Source organism: Schistocerca piceifrons, chromosome 11 (assembly GCF_021461385.2).
Source record: "Schistocerca piceifrons isolate TAMUIC-IGC-003096 chromosome 11, iqSchPice1.1, whole genome shotgun sequence".
In the NCBI taxonomy this organism is placed as follows: Eukaryota; Metazoa; Arthropoda; class Insecta; order Orthoptera; family Acrididae; genus Schistocerca; species Schistocerca piceifrons.
The window spans coordinates 37,124,741-37,145,347 of NC_060148.1; the positions used below are offsets into that span (position 1 = coordinate 37,124,741).

Consider the following 20,607-nt stretch of genomic DNA (forward strand, 5'->3'; position numbering starts at 1 on the left):
CAAATATGAAACATAATCTGGTAAACATTGAGCTAATTCGTACAGGGTGAGCTATAGAGGAAATGTGAACAGTAGCATGTCAATCTACGTGGTCACTCTCAAAAAAATTATGTTATCCTAGTGGTACCCATTTTCTTGCATTTTCAACACTGCTGGAAGTTAGTCATATCTAGGGCAAACAGGTATTGGTCAATCAAACCCACCTCTTCTTTAACAACAGCTTTCTACTCTGTTAAGCTTTGGGGTTTGTTGTATAGGAACACTTAGCAAATACCCAAGCAGCGCACAAGTTTGGTGGCATTTGTGGCCACAGCATATGACTGAAATAAGAAATGAGGTGACCAGCAACTGAACAGGACACATTCACTGTGATGAGATGTCACACCGCCATGCTGAAAATACAAACTCCTTGCGTTTCTCTGTCCTCTACACAATTCTGACAAGGAGAATGTATTCAGCATGCATACAAAATGTTTGGACTCTATTGTCACAATTATGCCGGCATCCTCGAGAAAATAAGGCCCAAGTACACTGACAGCAGCTAGGGCACACCACACCTGGGGAGTAGTGATGTGTTTCAAGTACTCCGCAAAGCTGTTCAGGGGCCCAGAAACAGTAGTTCTGTCTGTTAAATAACCCAAACATGCATCTGATTGGTTATCTACACTATTAAACAGCAAACTCACTTCATGGTGTATGGCCCCAGTTTCAGGTTGCTTATCTAATGGATTCCAGGGTCAGCAAAAATGTGATTTCCCGTATTCTACGTAATTATAACCCAAATTTAGAACTTTAAATGGTGTTACATTCCACTCATTAAGAGCTATATTCTTATATTAAAAAGTTTAAGAGGAAGACACATATTACAGTAAGAAACTGTGTGTGTGTGTGTGTGTGTGTGTGTGTGTGTGTGCGTGTGTGTGCGTGTGTGTCTTGAGGTACTGTGACTCAAGGTGCGAAAACTATCCACTATATTCATTCAGTATTTGAGAATAACTTCCAATGAAGTTTAACATGTTTTCAAACCTTTATGAAACTTTTTTTGGCTGACCCCCCCCTCCCCCCAAAAAAAATTGACTATAGGATAAAATTTCAACATTTATTACATTTTCAATTTTGAGACAGTAAAACTTCTGCATGAGGCATAACATTGTAATTTATTACGAACTCTATTCATACCACACTTTGTAGACAGTATGCACAATACCACTGAAAGTACCTGCAAAATTACATCACTGTATGACTCTTAGTTCACAAGATATGACCTCACAAGTATTGAGATGTGTATTGCTTCTGCCCACAGAATTCAAAGAAAAATGTTTTCCTTTCAAGCAACATACACAATACCCATTGCAAAACAAACAAAATAAACTGCATTGCACATGAGAACCAATACAGTTAAAGGAAACATTAGCTTCTAAGTACACTTTTTTCTTTTTTGAAAAAGTATAAAATGAAAGTGTCAGCAATTTTTTTTTCCACACTCTATGCAAATGGCAAGAGGAACAAGAGGAACTAATTTGCAGAATGCCTGTGATAGGGAAAGCAAAATGATATTTGTTACTGTTGTATAACAACAGTCTTTACAGAAGACTACCACTCAAATAAACATACAAGTCACTAATGGTTGGTTGGTTGTTTTGGGGAAGGAGACCAGACAGCGAGGTCATCGGTCTCATCGGATTAGGGAAGGACGGGGAAGGAAGTCGGCCGTGCCCTTTGATAGGAACCATCCCGGCATTTGTCTGGAGCGATTTAGGCAGATTGGCCGGACGCGGGATTGAACCGTCGTCCTCCCGAATGCGAGTCCAGTGTCTAACCACTGCGCCACCTCATTAATGATTAAGGAACACAGGCTCAAAGATTACAAAAATCATAACAGTATCAGCTCGTACATGTCTCACAATTCATTTTCCAATACTACTGCAATTTCAGTTACAAATCATCGAGTGGCATACTGGAATATCAAAGGTGCACATCATATGAACTGTATTAACTACGAAATAGATTTTCAAAACTGAGTGCACGAGACTCTGTTTTTGCATTCTACATCCCCATCTGCTGTAGTCTGCACACCACTGTGAGATGCATGGCAGAGGATATTTCAGATTTATCCCATTCCACTCACTTGTGGAGTGCAGGAGGAATGACTCCATAAATGCCTCTGTCCGTGTGTTGTGTTTAGTCTCGTCTTGTCTTATTGCACCTGTAGCATTAACTGTATGGGGCTGTAGTATATTCCGAGATTCACCACTTAGTACTGTTTGCAAGTAGGCTTCACAGGATAGTTTGTCTTCAGGCATCGGCCAGTTCTTGTTTTTCACTATTCCTGTGAGACACTTCCACTGGTCAAACAAAACTGTGATGATAATGTTTGGTTTTTGGAGCGCTCAACTGCACAGTTATCAGTGCCCGTACAAATTCCCAATCTTTACTCAATCCAATCTAGTCACTTTCATGAATGATGATGAAATGATGAGGATAACACAAACACTCCTTCTTTGTAAACTGCAACACTCCCTGTCAGAGCTATTTGCTCTGCGTCCTGCACACTTTAGCAATATTCCAGGAACGGTCACACAAGTGTTTTGTAAACTGTTCCTTTGCAGACTGACTACATTTCCCTTGTATTCTACCAATGAATCGCTATCTGCCACCTGATTTACTTACGAATGTGCCTATTTTATCATTCCATTTCATACTCCTACAAATTACACCTAATATAGTTGCAAAGGTGACCACTTCCAACTGTGACTCACTGATATTGCAGTCATGGGTTATTACATTTCATGAAGTGCACAAATTTACATTTCTATTCATCAAAGGAAACTGCCACTCTTTGCACCACTTTAAAACCTTATTTAGATATGACTGAATACTCGTGAAGATTTTTTCACACAGTACTGCATTACACGTAACTACTCGCTTTCGTAGCGTGATTAGCCCATTAGCTTGCGAAGGCAGGGAATGGACCAGATCCAGGCCAAATTCACACGGTGGACTGGTTCACTGGCTGGCCTGCATATGGTCTTTAGGGAGGTTCCCATAATTACTTAGGCAAATTATGGGCTGGTCCAAAACTACCATCCCAAAGAGTACAATACAAAAACAGCTGAATATGATAACACACAGAACAAAGATTACACAATTCCTGCTCAGATGGCACATAAGACTTCTCTTGCTCAGGTTACCTGGAGGACTGTGGCATCAGAAGGGCATCTGGCTATAGGATTAAATATTGTAATAAAAACTCACCAAATCCTGAAAATGCAGACTCCATGATAGATGCGACAAACACTAGGAGGAGGAGGAGGAGGAGGAGGAGGAGGAGGAGGAAGAAGAAGAAGAAGACTGTGGTGTAGCTAACTGCACTGTCTGCAAAAAGTTTTTGGTGGCCAGTAATATACACTCCTGGAAATGGAAAAAAGAACACATTGACACCGGTGTGTCAGACCCACCATACTTGCTCCGGACACTGCGAGAGGGCTGTACAAGCAATGATCACACGCACGGCACAGCGGACACACCAGGAACCGCAGTGTTGGCCGTCGAATGGCTTTCTCTTAAAGAGAAAGTGGTTCCCATACAAAACTGCACAGAGCACAAATTGCGAGATGTCTGCCATTTTGAAGTATAAGGCAGGCACATAGTTTCTACTTTGTGCTGTTTTACACAGAGATTTCTTCTGTCTTCAAGAGAGAATAGTAAAATTGGCATAAGTATTCGGCAGTCTGAAGGTAAACTTGTACACAAAACTGTGGGCTTTACAGGCCACCTTGGATAAAATAAATTATGATTTTCCTTCGTGTCATATACAGGGTCTAGTAACAACCAGTAGCCCCACTCTTTCAGGAATTAAACTCTCACTTATAAAACAGCTTCAAACATCCCATTACTTTACAATAGTTAATGTGTTAGACATTTGACGTTAAGCACATAAGTGGGGAAACATTTAGCAAATGTTTCAAATTATACTTAGTTTTTTGGAAGTCGCTAGGTGCTCTCAAATAAAATACAGTTTCAAACTGTAATATAGTCAATACTGTTTACAGTGTTTAATGTCCCTCATGTTGTCACCAGTGGAGAGTGAAATGAGATGTCACGAAGACAATAGATTTGATAAATTGATTACTTTATTCCAGCCCTCGGCCATAATACATCAGGAAAAACTTAGTGAGGCATCCAGCCACCTCTCATGCTGACGCCCAACATTGCTCACAGTGCAAGGAGTGGGGCCGAGTGTGGCGCCACTCGAATGCCACTGTCAGCAAAATCTCTGGCCACGATCGCGATGACAGTGCGACAGCACAGCTGACAATGGCCGTGAACTTCCTCCGGCGAGCGGTCAGCTCCCTCGTTACAGGTTGCCCTGTCTCATGCTCAAACAGCAGACCTGAACTGCATTCTGGGATGTCTCCCCGGGTGTCGCAGGATTGTAGTGTAGGCTGTGATACTGAGACGATAATCATTTAGTACAAGAACTGCTGAGTCTTATATGCTCGAGACTATGTTCATTTAGGGCATAAGGCACGTACTCTAAACACTTCCTTGGTGGCAAATGAGGAAACGCTTCCGTTCTTCTGTTAGCATATTGCAGTGTTGGCTGTCCTTATACCATGCCAAACTGGATCTGCTTCGCAACACCAGTCGGCCATGTTTTGCTTTGCAATGCATAACACTCTCGCACATCTGTGGCTGGCTCTGTTGCAACTCACTTCCGCTCTGGCATATTATTTGACCAAATATGGTCAATATGCTACAACGGCAACATCACTTTTAACGACCTATTGGTTATAACAGCTGAATCTACTAGTCTTGTCTAAATCCAATGAAAATGATATACTGTAAGCTCTCAATCTGCTTTGCAGATTATCTGCTTTGGTGATTAAGTTGCTGAAAATTTTCCTTTTACCTGGAAGTGGACGTCGGTGGAACGCCGGTGTCATATTACGACATGACTGTAGTACACAATGTGTTGCTCAAGCACGTCAAGTGCCAAATTATATTGTTGCGATCGATACTTTAGTCATTCCCCCCCTCTTCTTTTAGGGCTGAACATGGTCTGATGAGCAAAAACATTTTGCACTGACAATACAGCTGAAACTGGAAATAACACACAAACTCTAAGAATGCAGTATTGATTCGCGGAATCCGGCACTGATTTACTACATGTATGAACCGATAATCAGTGATATTTGGAAAAATAAAGACAAAATAATTCAATTTTCTAACAGATCTGACTCATCTATAGGTTTGCCAAAGTGGAAGACTATGAAAACGTCAATGTATGCAGAACTGGATAAAGCTGTGTTGGAATGGTTTCAGCAGAAAAGAGCAGAGGGCACACAAGAATCTGGATCAATATGTGCCAAATAGGCTCAGTTTTTCTTCGAAACCTTGGGGATTGAAGGAGATTTTAATGTATCTTCCGGCTGGCTAACAAGATTTCAACAGCATTACAGTATACGTGAAAGTGTCTTCCAAGGAGAAAGCTCCTTCTGAATTTTGTAGATTTCCAGGAATTTATTGCACCAGAAAATTTAGAGCTAGAGCCAATAAACAACACAGACGAAACTGGGCCATTTTGGAAATGTCTAACGACAAAGACAGAGTGTAGTGCACACGGTTATAAACTGTGTACTGTAAGGGCAAGATAACTCGGTTGTGTTGTGCTAAGGTTACAGGATCATACTCGTATAAAGTTGAGTGTGTTGAAATAGTTAAAGCTAAAAAATGACATTGTTTCAGAGCAAAAGAAATGCACAATTTACCTGTCCATTATTTTCACCAGAAAGGAGCCTGGATGGACCACACAATATTTCAGACATGGCTCCATAACTGCTTTGTGCCATGGAGCATTTAACACTGGAGGGTCAACCTGCAAGGACACTGCGCTACTGGACAGTGCAGCAGTGCATCTGAATGAAGAGGAAATCTGCTACGAAAGCTTACTGATGAGATCAGCAATCTTCAAACATTCTGGAAACAATTGACTGTGCTAGATGCAATTTATGAAGTGTGTGGTGTCACCGCCAGACACCACACTTGCTAGGTGGTAGCCTTTAAATTGGCCGCAGTCCGCTAGTATACGTCGGACCCGCGTCTCGCCACTGTCAGTGATAGCAGACCGAGCGCCGCCACACGGCAGGTCTACAGAGACTTCCTAGCACTCGCCTCAGTCAAACAGCCGACTTTGCTAGCGATGGTTCACTGACAAATTACGCTCTCAATTGCCGAGACCATAGTTAGCATAGCCTTCAGCTACATCATTTGCTACGACCTAGCAAGACGCCATTATCATTTGCTATTTATCTTGTGATGCATGTACCGTCAGACCGATGTTCACCAATTATGGATTAAAGTTAAGTATTCCAGAAGCTACGTACTATTTTTGCTACTATAAATACCTTGTCCTGTTCCCAGACCTCACGCCAGCATGCGTGAGCTTAAACGCGTGCCTCTCGGCTTCCCGTCCTAGTGGATTGGCTGTCTTGCCAGTCCACAACAGTTGGCGACGAGCCCAAATCGCATTCCTACCTATATTGCCCTGATTTACTTGTGTAATGGCTTCGCCACAATCTCCAGATGTACTGTCCAAATTTTATCGCCTGCAGAATCAGCAGACGCAGGCCTTACTGGATGCCCTTGGACAGCTCATCCAGGGTCAACGTGCAATGCAAAACGATGCGGCAGTCGCCACTCCACCGCTACCGCAGCCACAACACTCTGTTGCACCAACTTTTCGTCCTTTTGATGCGGCACTGGAAAGCTGGACGGAGTGGTCACGCCAATTTGGATTCCATCTCGCCGCCTACAGAATTCAAGGTAATGAGCGGCAGCCTTATCTCCTTTCATCCGTCGGCGTCCACACGTACCGTGTGATAGTCAAATTATTTCCTCGACGCGACGTAGCATGACTGTCCTACGACTAAATTTTGTCTGCATTAGATGCATATTTCAAAGAATCAGTCAATGTAGTTGCCAAACGGTATACGTTCTTTCGTACAAAACGTACGGCCGGTCATACTAATAGGGAGTGGGTTGCAACCTTGCAAGGCCTTACTAGGGATTGTGCTTTTGAGTGTCAATGTGGACTCCCTTATTCAGATACTATGGTGCATGATGCAATTGCACAGAACGTTTCTGATGTTCGTATACGGGAACGGATTTTGAAACTAGTCAATCCCTCCCTTCAACAAGTGATGGACATATTGGATTGACAGGACACACTTGACTTTGCTCAGAAATCATTTCAAATTTCACCGGCCGTGTGTCACGTTAACCAGCCCGACGGGCGCGCTGCATGGAACAGTAAACAGCGCTCGCGCCCGTCCGCACAGCTGCCGCCAAGCTCTCCGCCACATGTGCCGCGCAAGCAAGCAGATGCAGTGAAAACATGCCCGCGGTGTGCTACTAGACATTCGCGTGAGAATTGCCCGTCACGCCAAGCTATTTGCTTTTTCTGTAATAAAAAAGGACATGTTCAAAGTGTTTGCCAGAAAAAGCTCAGAACAGACACTCACAACCATTCTAGGCCTTTTGCTTCGCGCCAGAATCGAACCAAGAATACTCAGGCTCGTGAACCTTCGCCCGTGGAAATTCATGCAGTTCATTCCACTCCGCCCAGTGCCACTCTCTCTAACAGTGACCGTGTTCGTCCCACAAATAGTGTGCGTCAACATCGACGGAAATCCCCTCATGTCACAAGTGATTTTGTACCAGTGTCAGTTAATGTTGCACGTGACAGTCGCTCTTGTCGTCAACAGGACAATAAACTTTTTGTAGCTTTGGACATTAACGGCAAAGTGATACCGTTCCAGCTCGATACCGGAGCTGCAGTTTCACTGATCAATCACGACACGTACAAACAGCTGGGCACACCTCCGTTGTGTGCCACAAATGTCAAGTTAAATAGTTATTCAGGACAAGCTATCTCTGTGTTAGGACAGTGCAGCCTTCTTGCAACATACAAGGGACAAACAAAACTTGTGTCATTGTACGTCCTTCGTTCTTCTTCTGCAGTGAAATTGTTTGGTTTCGATTTATTTCAGTTGTTTAACTTGTCTATAGTCAATCAGGTCCTATCAGTGAACCAGACTGGGCCTTCAGACAGTGGTTCTCGTCTATGTGAAGAGTTTGCAGACATTTTTGCACCGGGCCTTGGTTGCGCTAAGAACTATAAAGCACATTTGGAACTGAAAGTAAACGCGCAACCGAAATTTTTCAGAGCGCGCAATGTTCCCCACGCATTGTGTGATGAGGTCGCAAAAACATTACACGATTTGGAATCACAAGGTGTGATTGAACGCGTGCAGGCTTCTCTCTGGGCATCACCCTTAGTAATTTTGCCAAAACCTTCCGGAAAATTGAGACTGTGTGGACTTCAAAGCTACCGTGAATCCACAACTAGTGATTGCAACATTTCCTTTACCCCCGCCTGGAAGATCTTTTTGACAAACTGTGCCCAGGTAAATATTTTTCGAAGTTGGACCTAGCAGATACGTACTTGCAAATACCGGTGGACGAAGAATCCCAGCGCATTTTGGTGGTTAACACGCATCTTGGTTTGTATCGATTCAAAAGACTGCCATTCGGGTGTGCATCCGCCCCTGCATTGTTTCAGCAATATCTGCAAACTGTTTGTGTGTCGGTCCCTACTGCAGCAAACTATCTGGACGATATTGTGATCTCCGGAAAGACGGAAGAAGAACATTTAGCCAATCTCAGAACATTATTTCAGGTCTTGCGACAAAATGGTCTTCGCTTGCGGAAAGACAAATGTGTGTTTTTTGCTCGTGACTTACACTACCTGCCCAAGGCATACATCCCAGTCCCGAGCATCTCCGTGCCATACAAGACTTGCCTTCGCCGCAGAATTTGAAGCAGCTACAGAGTGTGCTGGGAAAAATCAATTATTATCATCGCTATGTGCGCCACGCATCTTCCATTTCAGCTCCGCTTCATCGCTTACGCCGTAAAGGTGTTCCGTTCGTCTGGACGACGGAATGCGCCTTTCGCCAGTTGAAATCGGCGTTGCTTTCCAATACTTGCCTTACGCCATTCGATCCATAGAAACCCCTTTTGTTGATGGTGGATGCATCGGATTTCGGGATCGGTGCTGTGCTTGCGCACAAAGATGGATCGCATGATCGCCCTATTGCCTTTGCGTCCAAATTGCTCTCGTCTGCGCAAAGAAATTATTCACAGATCGAGAAAGAAGCATTGGCTCTCGTATTTGGTGTTACTAAATTTCATGATTTCTTGTATGGTCGTCACTTTACCATCATCACAGACCACAAACCTTTGACATCGCTTTTTCGTCCGAACAAGCCTGTACCTCCACGTACAGCGCAGAAATTCATTCGCTGGTCTATTTTCCTCTCGCAGTACCGCTACGATATCTTGTATCGGTCCCCTGCTAAGAACGGAAACGCCGATGCGTTGTCCCGTTTGCCTGTTGCTGAGGACAGAGCATTCGATTCCTCCGAACTTGCTTGTATGTTCATTGATGCGGAAACCGATGACGTGGTCGAATCGTTTCCGATTGATTTTCGTCGTGTAGCTACAGCCACAGCTGCTGACCCTGTCCTTGCTACCATTCTGCGTTTTGTTGCTACGCAATGGCCTTTGTCGAAGTCGCGGATCGAGGATCCGTTGGTTTGCCGATTTTTTGCTCACAAGGAGAGACTTTTTGTATGACGTGGTGTTTTGCTGTTGCGTTCAGATAATGATCAGTCCAGGGTCGTGGTACCACGTTCGTTACAGTCCTCTGTCTTACAGCTTCTCCACCAAGGACGTTGGGGTATAGTGCGAACGAAACAACTTGCTCGTCAGCACTGTACTTGGTTCGGAATCGATGCTGCGATTACGAATATGTGCTCTTCTTGCATGGTGATTACGAATATGTGCTCTTCTTGCATGGCGTGTGCCGAACAACAATCCGCACCACCGCGGAAATTCTTTGCATGGCCAAAAGCCACTTCCCCTTGGCAACGCTTGCACATCGATTTTGCTGGTCCATTCTGGAATGCTCGATGGTTGGTTGTGGTAGATTCATTCAGTAATTTTCCTTATGTTGTCAGGATGTCTTCCATGACGTCATCTGCCACCATCCAAGCGTTATCTGCTATCTTTTGCATTGAAGGTCTTCCACAGACTATTGTTTCCGACAATGGCCCACAATTCATGTCCGCAGAATTTCAGTCATTCTGCAAGGCCAATGGTATTCAACATCTGACGTCCGCACCGTTTTCGCCACAGTCAAACGGTGCCGCTGAACGATTGGTCCGGACTTTCAAGTCCCAGATGTTGAAGTTGAAAGAGTCGCATTCTCGGGAGGACGCGTTATTGCTCTTTTTGTCCTCTTATCGCTCTCAGCCCCGAGATGGTCGCTCGCCGGCTGAGTTGCTCCACGGTCGTCCTCATCGAACCTTGATGTCTTTGCTACATCCGCCGCATCAGGTTCCTGTGCAGCGGCAGACACCTGCTGTTGCTCCGGGCAACGTTGTCTACTATCGTAACCATCAAGGATCACAGCGTTGGCTCGAAGGGGCATTCTTCGCTGCCTCGGCCGTGCTATGTATTTGGTGTTGGGGGCCTCTGGTGAGGTGCGTCGGCATCTCAATCAGCTGCGCCTCTGTCTGTCTGCGTCACGGGTTCTGCCGCTCCCCGTCTGCTTTCAGCGACGGTGCCGTCCGGTCGGCGCCCTGGGTACCCATCTACTGGCTCGCCTCAGCCCCAGGTGTTACCGACGCTGCCTTCCATTTTGCCCCATGGCGACACACCGCCGCCGCCGCCTGTTCTCCCGCCGGCGACGCCCGCAGTGGACGCGTCGCTGCAACCGCCGGGCACCTCCCTGGGTCACGCGCTGCCGATCGCTTCCCGTGACCAGCTGTCCTCCACCATGGAACTCTTTCCCGCTCCGGACCATAGGACGTCTTTGCCCGTCGGGTGCCCCGACCCGATGGAGGTCGACCCTTCGGCCCCTCCTGTCTCTCTACGGGCGCATACACCGCATGTTGGCGTGCACTCTGGAGTAGGTTTTCAGGCGTTTCCTAGCTCCCCTCGGACCGAATGGCAGAGTGCGGGTGGCACAGCCTCGCCTGTTGTTAGGCTCCCCACCTCGTCGCATACGTCAACATGGGGTCCTCCCCACGGCGGGCTGAAGCCTTATAACACAACCGCACGCCGATTTGCGGGGGAGGAATGTGGTGTCACCGCCAGACACCACACTTGCTAGGTGGTAGCCTCTAAATCGGCCGCAGTCCGCTAGTATACGTCGGACCCGCGTGTCGCCACTGTCAGTGATTGCAGACCGAGCGCCGCCACACGGCAGGTCTAGAGAGACTTCCTAGCACTTGCCCCAGTTGTACAGCCGACTTTGCTAGCGATGGTTCACTGACAAATTACGCTCTCAATTGCCGAGACGATAGTTAGCATAGCCTTCAGCTACGTCATTTGCTACGACCTAGCAAGGCGCCATTATCATTTGCTATTTATCTTGTGATGCATGCACCGTCAGACCGATGTTCACCAATTATGGATTAAAGTTAAGTATTCCAGAAGCTACGCACTATTCTTGCTACTATAAATACCTTGTCCTGTTCCCAGACCTCACGCCAGCCTGCGTGAGCTTAAACGCGTGCCTCTCGGCTTCCCGTCCTAGTGGATTGGCTGTCTTGCCAGTCCACAACAAAGTGTCTCAGACAAAGCAATCAACCAGGATTGAACAATCAACCACGACCAAGTCATAGAAAAACACTAATCTCAAACTTGATAGAATCAGTTATTCTGGCGACAAATAAGACAGCTCATTAGCAACGTTAGCTGTTGTTTTGGAAAGTATTCCAGGGTGCGAAACTTTTAATGAAAAGAATATTTCTGAATGGTTTGATATGGCATGCACTGAGCCGGGTCATCGGAGCTCAAGTGTTGGCGCTATTGCTCAGAGAATACAAGGGAAATCCAAGAAGGTGAATGAGAGTGGAAGATAACAACATTCCTTTAATTCCAAAAATAATAATCGGTCATGCATCAGCATTTCAATGGGCCGAAGAGTTTCTGGACTACTTGGAACAGCAAGAAGATGCTTCCCTTTCTGACAAGTTGGTGTTGTGTAAAATTCCTAGTGCAATAAGTAAAAGACAAGCTACCTCTCTTGGACAGAAATCAATGTGAAATTGACTTGCACTTTATTCTTTGTAAGTAATGTTTAATGTCTAATGTTCTTAGTGTTCTCTCTCATGCATGTGCATTTACTCCATAATATTGTGTTAAGCGATTTAAAAATCTTGCAAGTGACTCACCTTGAGAATGGCTGAAATGTTGGCAAGCAAAATTTTGGAACAAGAACCCAAAATTTTGGAACAAGAACCCAAAATTTTGAAACAAGAACCCAAAATTTTGAAACAAGAACCCAAAATTTTGAAACAAGAACTACTATTATCCCAGATGCTAATCCAAAAATTGCAGAACATTTAGGAATGTCTGAAAGTGGCGAAATTGTATTTATGGGGTTCTGAAGGGAAACTTTGTCAGTTGGATACCAACTGCCAATGTAATGTGGGCACAGAACAGAGAACATACAGAAAGGAAAGCTGAGGGCGGCCCCTTTGTATTTGTATGAAGCCAAGCAATGCATCTCACGCCATACTGAAACCAAGTAAATGCAAAACAATAGCTGCTTACTACTATGGCTTGAAACGGACGTCCTTAAGAAAAGAACTAATCCAACAGACTAAATGAAAACTTTTATGGAAGGAAACACTAAAGAGACAAAGTGTGACACACCTTTAGTTAAACATTTATCACATGAATTTTGAAATTACTTTATGTTCTCATATAAAAGCTGTGGACTGCCACTGCTTTTAGCTTCAGATAGCAATGTAGCTACATTTTTTGCACAAATATCGGTTCTTGCCTTACAGCAATTTTATTTTACTCCATTAACTTTTCATTTCTGGGACTGTGAACTAATAAATCAAATTCACTTCCAACAGAAACAGCTGTTATTGAACACTCTGCAGGAGTTTCAGGGTATGCATCAGTCCTCGAATTTTCATTCATGTTTTCAATCAGAAACTGATGCATGGGCATTACTTTAAATGAAGGTGACTGAAACTTAATTTACACAAATGTTTTGAATTAGGCCCAGATCATTAAGTTCACTACCATTTTACATAATATGAAGCACATTCGTTTAATAAATGATGACAGATAAAGGTCATAAAGAAACTTATGTACAACTTTGTCCTAAATATGAGATGTGTTCAGCTTTTCTATTATGTAAGTGTTGGTGTAGAACGTCGTCGTCTTCATCGTTTTCTTCCAGCAATAAGTAGTACAATAAATCATCATCACCAGTTTGAGAAACATGCTTCTACTTCCAGGAACTGGTCATGACTTCCAGTAAATATGACCCAAGTAAGTGCAAGTCGTCAACTGTAAAATAATGAAAGCATCTAATTTTATATAAGACGTTCTTGTGGACAGCATACAATCACTTCTTGGAAAGAAACTTCCTGGCAGCTTAAAACTGTGTGCCGGACCGAGATTCAAACTCGGGACCCGGGTTCAAGTCTCGGTCCGGCACACAGTTTTAACCTACCAGGAAGTTTCGTATCAGCGCACACTCCGCTGCAGAGCGAAAATCTCATTCTGGCTTCCTGGAAAGTTATATGCAACCGCAAATTTTTGTTTGCCTTTCCTTTTCATACCCGTTATTAACATATTAATGAATAGAATGCATTAAACATTATTTCTATTTATTCTGCAGTGTAAGATAAGTAAAAACTGAAAATAGGAAAGATAAAATAGTGTTCACCATTGGACTCAAAGCCAAAACCCAAACCCTTGATTTATTATACCACACTCTTCCCATATGCCACACAAAGGTTACAAGTTGTACTACCATACATGCCTCATCCGTTACCTCAGCTGTGTCAGAAATGCTATTTTCTTTTAAGTGCCCAGCCATATGGAGTTCCCATTTCTTTCCCTTTTATTTCTTGCCAAGCCTTGCATATAACATAAATTTGAACAAAATCAATGATGACGAGTAAGTGCGGTTCCCCTGTGTGCTAAAGGCTACTTGTGTGTGGTGCACTCAGGCAGCCCACTCAAATAAAATGCTTTTAACTTCTCTTTTCTCCACAATGACTGAGGTTGGCTTTCCTTCCAGCTATAAAAACAGTTACGATATGTTACCTACATTTAGTATACAGCAATGTGCAGCTAAAATGAACCAAACGTAAAGCAGCCAGCAACCGCAGTTTTCACTGCAAACCCTTCAAATTTCATGCTACAGAGTACTTGGATATTAAGTATTACAGTAACTATGATCCATAATGAAAGAATAGACACTTCATCATCAAGTTATGACATGAAACTACAAGACATAAAAGAAAGCAGTTTTATGCGCCAATTATTTTCTTCAAGATCAAATGACAGGTATATACAGTAGCCAAGAAGACAAGCAAATGTGAAAGACATAGTTTTTATTTTTTTAAAAGCAAAGGAGAACCTCTACAGGAGTTTATGTAGCTTCGTTTACACAGTGTTTTCTACAGTTTAATGAGGTTCTACTATTCACAGCAAGAAATCGAAGAACTCATTTTTCTCACGTACTGCTATCAGCCACTTTGGGGAATCGCTCATTGCTCTCCTGTCTAGTCTTTTCTCTTACTACCACTCATTACAAGTTTTTAACTATTACAGTACGTCAAACAAATGTTCACATGTGCTAACAGCTAACATATCAATTAAGAAAACAAACAAAATGTATCAATTTGCTTTTGGCTTTAAACACAGCTGTTTACACAGTTTCGATGTGGCAGACTTCATGGATGCACCCTAAATTTTGTTGCATGAATTTCACTCGAGTTTCTATCCTGTATACTTTATTCTGTGATCTAGGTCTGTCACTAGAAACCACAGCAGCAATGTACTGTCTGAAAAGAGCTAGAAAAGGCTGAGAGTGTTGGTCAGAGACAAGGGCATCATCAGGAGTGTCCTACACATACAAATGATTTGAAAGGTGCGGTGAGCAGCAATCTGTGGCTGTTTCCAGATGATACTGTGGTGTACGGGAAGGTATCACTGTCGAGGGACTGCAGGGGGGATATGAGATGACTTACACTCCACTCACCAAAACAAGAGACGGCCCGAATACACACAAAGGTGAGAGACCATAGTGGTGCTATGGGGGAGGTGAACAACACAACAGGTGTTCGTCATTGTGACCACGCCTGTTGCAGGTGTAAGCTCATTAGTGTGTGTTGACACAAAACGGTGATTTTAGAATCTGATTGTAATATTCATCTTTTAAGATGTTCGAAAAACCAGTTGTTGATTATTAACATAAGTACCTGTGTGATCACACACAGCATTCACTGTTTCTGTGCCCATCCAATAGCAGCACATACAGGTAAGCCATTACTTCATCCACAGGAGAGTGAACGAGGTCAACATGTCAGCTTTGAGTCCACTCAGGAAGTGACCAGAAAAGAAATAATTAAGTTATTCAGAGAAACACGTCGTTCTTAGCTTGTATAAACTGGAGCTATTGCACGCAAAGTAGTCAATGACTGATATAGTTCTGAGAACAGCTGCATCTACAGGCGTTGGTCGTTCTTCACTGTATCGTGTGGTGAGTGAGTACTGGGCTATGCACTCTCTGAACTCTCCTAAGAAAGAAAAACCATGACAGAAGCTTTCAGAAAGCGTTGATAACTTTCAACAGAAATACGCTCATTCAATGAATTTATTTCACATCTAAAAATATTACTTCTGAAGATGGTATGTTGTTGAAAGAACTATTACATATCATTAAAAAGCACAGAGTAGTGATCAATGAACATGTAATGGGTAAAAAGGCTAAGAATGAAGGGAAAGCTGTTCTTCAGATTCCTCCACACCACTGCGAATTGAATGATAACGAATTAGTTACGCCCATAATCAAAGGCTGTGTTGCAGAAAAGAAAAAAAAACATACAAAATATAATACAGGCTTTCTCACAAGCTACACACATTTCACTGTCATGTCAGTCTGGTGGCCAAGTGCATAGCGTGCAAGGATGCAAGGATTTCCGACACAGCTAGGTACCATGTGAAAACTGAATGCTTTCACTGGAACAGGTACTGGTCAGTCACATAAAAGTATTTTGCTTCATCCCAGCTCTCGAGAATCGGCTATAGAGCAAATTTCTAGTAGATACAATGAATGACAGCTTGATCTAGATGTATTAGTAGTGTGCTGCTAGATGCAGTCACGTCACTTGAATACGAGGGTTGGAACTTTAGTGGCAATTATTTATTTACAGCTCGTACAAAATAGATACGTGATTCAAAGTTTTGCTGACCTTCAAAATTGTCACCAGCATTGTGTATAACCCGTTGCCAGCGATGTGGAAGTCATAGGATACTCTTAGCAGTGCCAGCTGTGTTGACAGTTCGAGTGGTGCAGTTTAATGCCTGACAAATTTGTAGCAGTTCTGAAGCGAATGCTGTGAAATGTTTCCTTCAGTTTAGAAATAGAGTTGAACTCACGAGGGCTTAAGTCAAGGGAATGCAGTAGGTGGTATAGCACTTAGCAGCCCCATCAGCCAAATAAATCAGTAAAAGCTTGCACTGTACGTACCTGAGGTTTGTCCTGCATATAAGCTGGTCATAGGTTGTGTTCCAAAAATGAACAGCATAGAGACAGAAGTGATAACACTCTCTGCAGGACGTGACCATAATTTTGCAGGACAATACTCAAGCACGTACAGTGCAAGCTGTTACTGATTTGTTTGACTGATGGGGCTGCTGAGTGCTATACCACCTACTACACTCCCCTCACTTAAGCCCTCGTGAGTTCAATTCGATTTCTAAACTGAAGGAATCACTTCACGGCATTCGCTTCAGAACTGCTACAAATTCGTTGGGCATTAGACCGCACCACTCGAACTGTCAACACAACTGGTACTGCTTAGAGCATCCTACGACTTCCACATTGCTGACAACGGGTTATACATAATTCTGGTGACTACTTTGAAGGTCAGTAAAACTTTGGAACACGTGTCTATTTTGTATGAGCTGTAAATAAATAGTTGCCACTATTAGAGTTCCAACCCTCGTATCTAGGTGTAATGTTGCAAAGCAGTATGAAATGGAACAAACTCGTAAGGACTGCAGTAGGGAAGGTAACTAGCAGATTTCGGTTTACTGGGAGAATTTTAAGAAAGTGTAGCTATCTATAAAGGAGACCACAAATAGGACATTAGCGCAATCCATTCTTGAGTACTGCTCAAGTATTTGGGATCCCCTCCAGGTTGAATTAAAGGAAGACATCAAAGCAATTTGCAGGTGGGCTGCTAAACTTGTTACTGGTAGGTCAATCCAAGAGCGAGTATTATGGACATACTTCCCGAATTCAAATGAGAATCCCTGAAGGGATTTTCACGAAACACTATCGAGGAAATTCAGAGAATCGGCATTTGAGGCTGACTGCAGAATGATTTTACTGCCACCAACATACATTTGGCATAAAGACCATGAAGGTAGAAGAAATTAGGGCTCACGCAGAGGCACATAGACAGTTGTTTCTCCCTCGCTCTCTAAGCAACTGGAACAAGAAAGGAAATGGCTAGTAATGGTACACGGTACACTACCCTGTGCAAGTGGATTGTGGAGTAAGAGTGTAGACGTGGAAGCAGCCAAGAGCCAAGCTCCCGCAGGAAATTTGATTACTGTTTTGTGATATAAAAGTACCACTGCTGATTCATTCCACTCCTTAAGGTCAAACAGAACATAGTGACAGATACTATGAAATCTGAAACCCAAAATCAAAATGAAGAGCAGAGGCAAATTTTTCAAATATGTCATTTAGCTTTACGATAATGACCACCCTCATACTGCTGAGAAAGGAACAAACTACACCTTCTGGAGCGCCCAGCATACAGCCCCGGCCTAGCTCCAAGTGAGTGTCACCATTCCAGTCTGACAAAGGAGCAACTGCATGAATCCGAGCTTCAGTCAGATGACGAGATTGTGGTGCAAAGTTTCTGCTGGGTCAGCATTCAGAAGCTCGTCAGATGGAATGAGACGTAATGGAACAGACCGAGATTTGCCACTCTAACACCACCACACACACAACCAATACACTTCAGGATACATAATTTCTTTACATAAACATATATGCACGATCATGATGTAGTCACCACTATTTAAGGCAAGTAACATATTACTTGTTTTTTTTTTTTATAACGAAATCTTACATACTGTAGTATTAACTGTTAAAAATATTCATCTTACAAAATTTGACATAAGGAAGTTCTGCCTTTAATGAAACAATTTGTTTAAAAGATGTCTTTGTTCTCTGCTAAACTGAATGTTACATGTGAAATTATTTATATTCATCTGTTTTTATGTGAATTTACATATATTATTAATTGTAATAACACCTAAAATTTACTGCACTGTCAAGATGATATATAAATGACTGTGGCTGTGACCACACAGGCAGACTCAGTTTAATTGGAACAGTACTGCACAAATGCTGAAAGGGCACTTAGAAAAACATCATCAAATTGTTAATGAATGACTTTTCATATTGTGCGTTTCGGGATACCCCTTCATCAGTATCAGATACACCAAGTTGTACAGATGACCAGAACTTTTATGTTACATACATAGCTGCCAGAGGCATTTGTGCAGTACAGTTCCAATTATATAATCTGATGACACTTTTCCTGTACAGCTTCTAGTCACATCACCTGTCTCACTTTTGTTGTGTCTCAGTTTTTGTCTCTCTCAATTGTCATATTTTGTATTGCATTGTGATGTCAAAGACTGTATGTAGATTTATCAGCAAAATGGAACCCACGACTGTAAAAAATTCTGAATTCATCAGTTACACTGGGAAGGAATAAATTAGAGGGTATATACCACCACTGGGCCTGCTTATTCAGCATGGAAGATAAGTATTTTTGTTTTGATGGTATCCAATTAATTTGGGGTGTGTAGTGATGTGTATTGGGTTCATGTACTGTGAAATCACCTGCCAAATGGCACTAAAATTTATATTTTTGCAAAAGTCTGTTAATTATAAGATAAAAAAATGGATATTTATGTTAGAGTGCTCACAGAGGACAAGGGAGATTAAGTAGAGAAATTATGTTACTGGCAAGGTTGTTTTTCGAAATAACAACTACTTTCTAGAGAATAGTGTTTATTAATTTTGACTTGCCCTCTTATACGCGCAAGGATCGAGAGAAGTTCTGTTTCCAAGTTACAGACGTTTATTGTACAATACACAAGTTACAGAAGCTGTTCAAAACAAGTCACTAGCTGCATTTAATGAACGATTTACACACAACCCCTGACACAAAGTGCTCACCGTTTTCCCAAAGCACAAACTTCAGATTTTTATGACACACAATTCTCAGACATTAATAACAAATCAGCAAATGAAAGATGAAAAGAACTAAGCATTCCAAACAGCTCGGGGCTCAGTAGATGGACTACCATGAGTGGAGTCCGCATTTACCACCGTTCCAAAATAAGATAACTCCAGTGGCCCAGGATCACACATCAACCTGTCTCTGCCAGTGAGGGAAGGAACCATCATAAACATGGGGAAAGAATTCAGAGTTTTCACGAAACCAACACCATTAAAGCTGTACAGTTGTCAGACCCAATGGCATCTTATCCGACACGCAGCATCTGACTGACACAGACGTCTTTTGTGCAGTGAAGCTTCCTCCACCATATCCAGGTGCCACTTTCTTGCAAACTGCAATTCCCATTGTGACACCTCATATTCTCAACATTGTTCTTGTTACAGATGATGTACAATTCAGTGTCTAGAGTATATGTTCAATTAAACTTTCACAAACGTTCAATTATTTATGCTCTATGACCTATATAAACTACCATCTATGTTCAGTGAGGCAAGATCTATAAAACTTATAAATAACAAATAATCTGTGCTGTACGACTGATAATTGTCATCTATGAGCTCCATAATATGAGTTTGTTGTGGTCTTCAGTCCAAAGACTGATTTGATGCAGCTCTCCATGCCACTCTATCCTGTGCAAGCCTCTTCATCTGCGAATAACTGCAGCAACCTCCATTCTTCTGAATCTGCTTACTGTATTCATCTCCTGATCTCCCTCTACAATTTTCACCCCACACACTTCCCTCCAATACCACATTGGTGATCCCTCGATGGCTCAGAATGTGTTCCATCAACCGATCCTTTCTTTTGGTCAAGTTGTGCCACAAATTTCTTGTTTCCCCAATTCTATTCAGTACATCCTCATTAGTTACATAATCGGCCCATCTAATCTTCAGCGTGTTTCTGTAGTACCACATTTCAAAAGCTTCTATTCTCTTTTTATCTAAACTGTTTATTGCCCACACTTCAGTCCCATACATGTCTACCTTCTAGACAGACACCATCAGGAAAGACTTCCTAACACTCAAATCTATACTCGCTGTTAACACATTCCTCTTCTTAAGAAATGCTTTTCTTGTTATTACCATTTATATCTTCCCTACTTCCCCCCATGAACCATGGACCTTGCCGTTGGAGGGGAAGCTTGCGTGCCTCAGCGATACAGATAGCC

At 42.8% G+C, this 20,607-nt stretch overlaps 1 protein-coding gene across 4 annotated transcripts in view; it reads right to left on the bottom strand.

Annotated features, from left to right (window-relative positions):
* The window catches only part of LOC124720114, a 100,737-nt gene that overhangs the window by 17,459 nt on the left and 62,671 nt on the right, over positions 1-20,607 (bottom strand). The gene's annotated exons all lie outside the window — the stretch shown is intronic.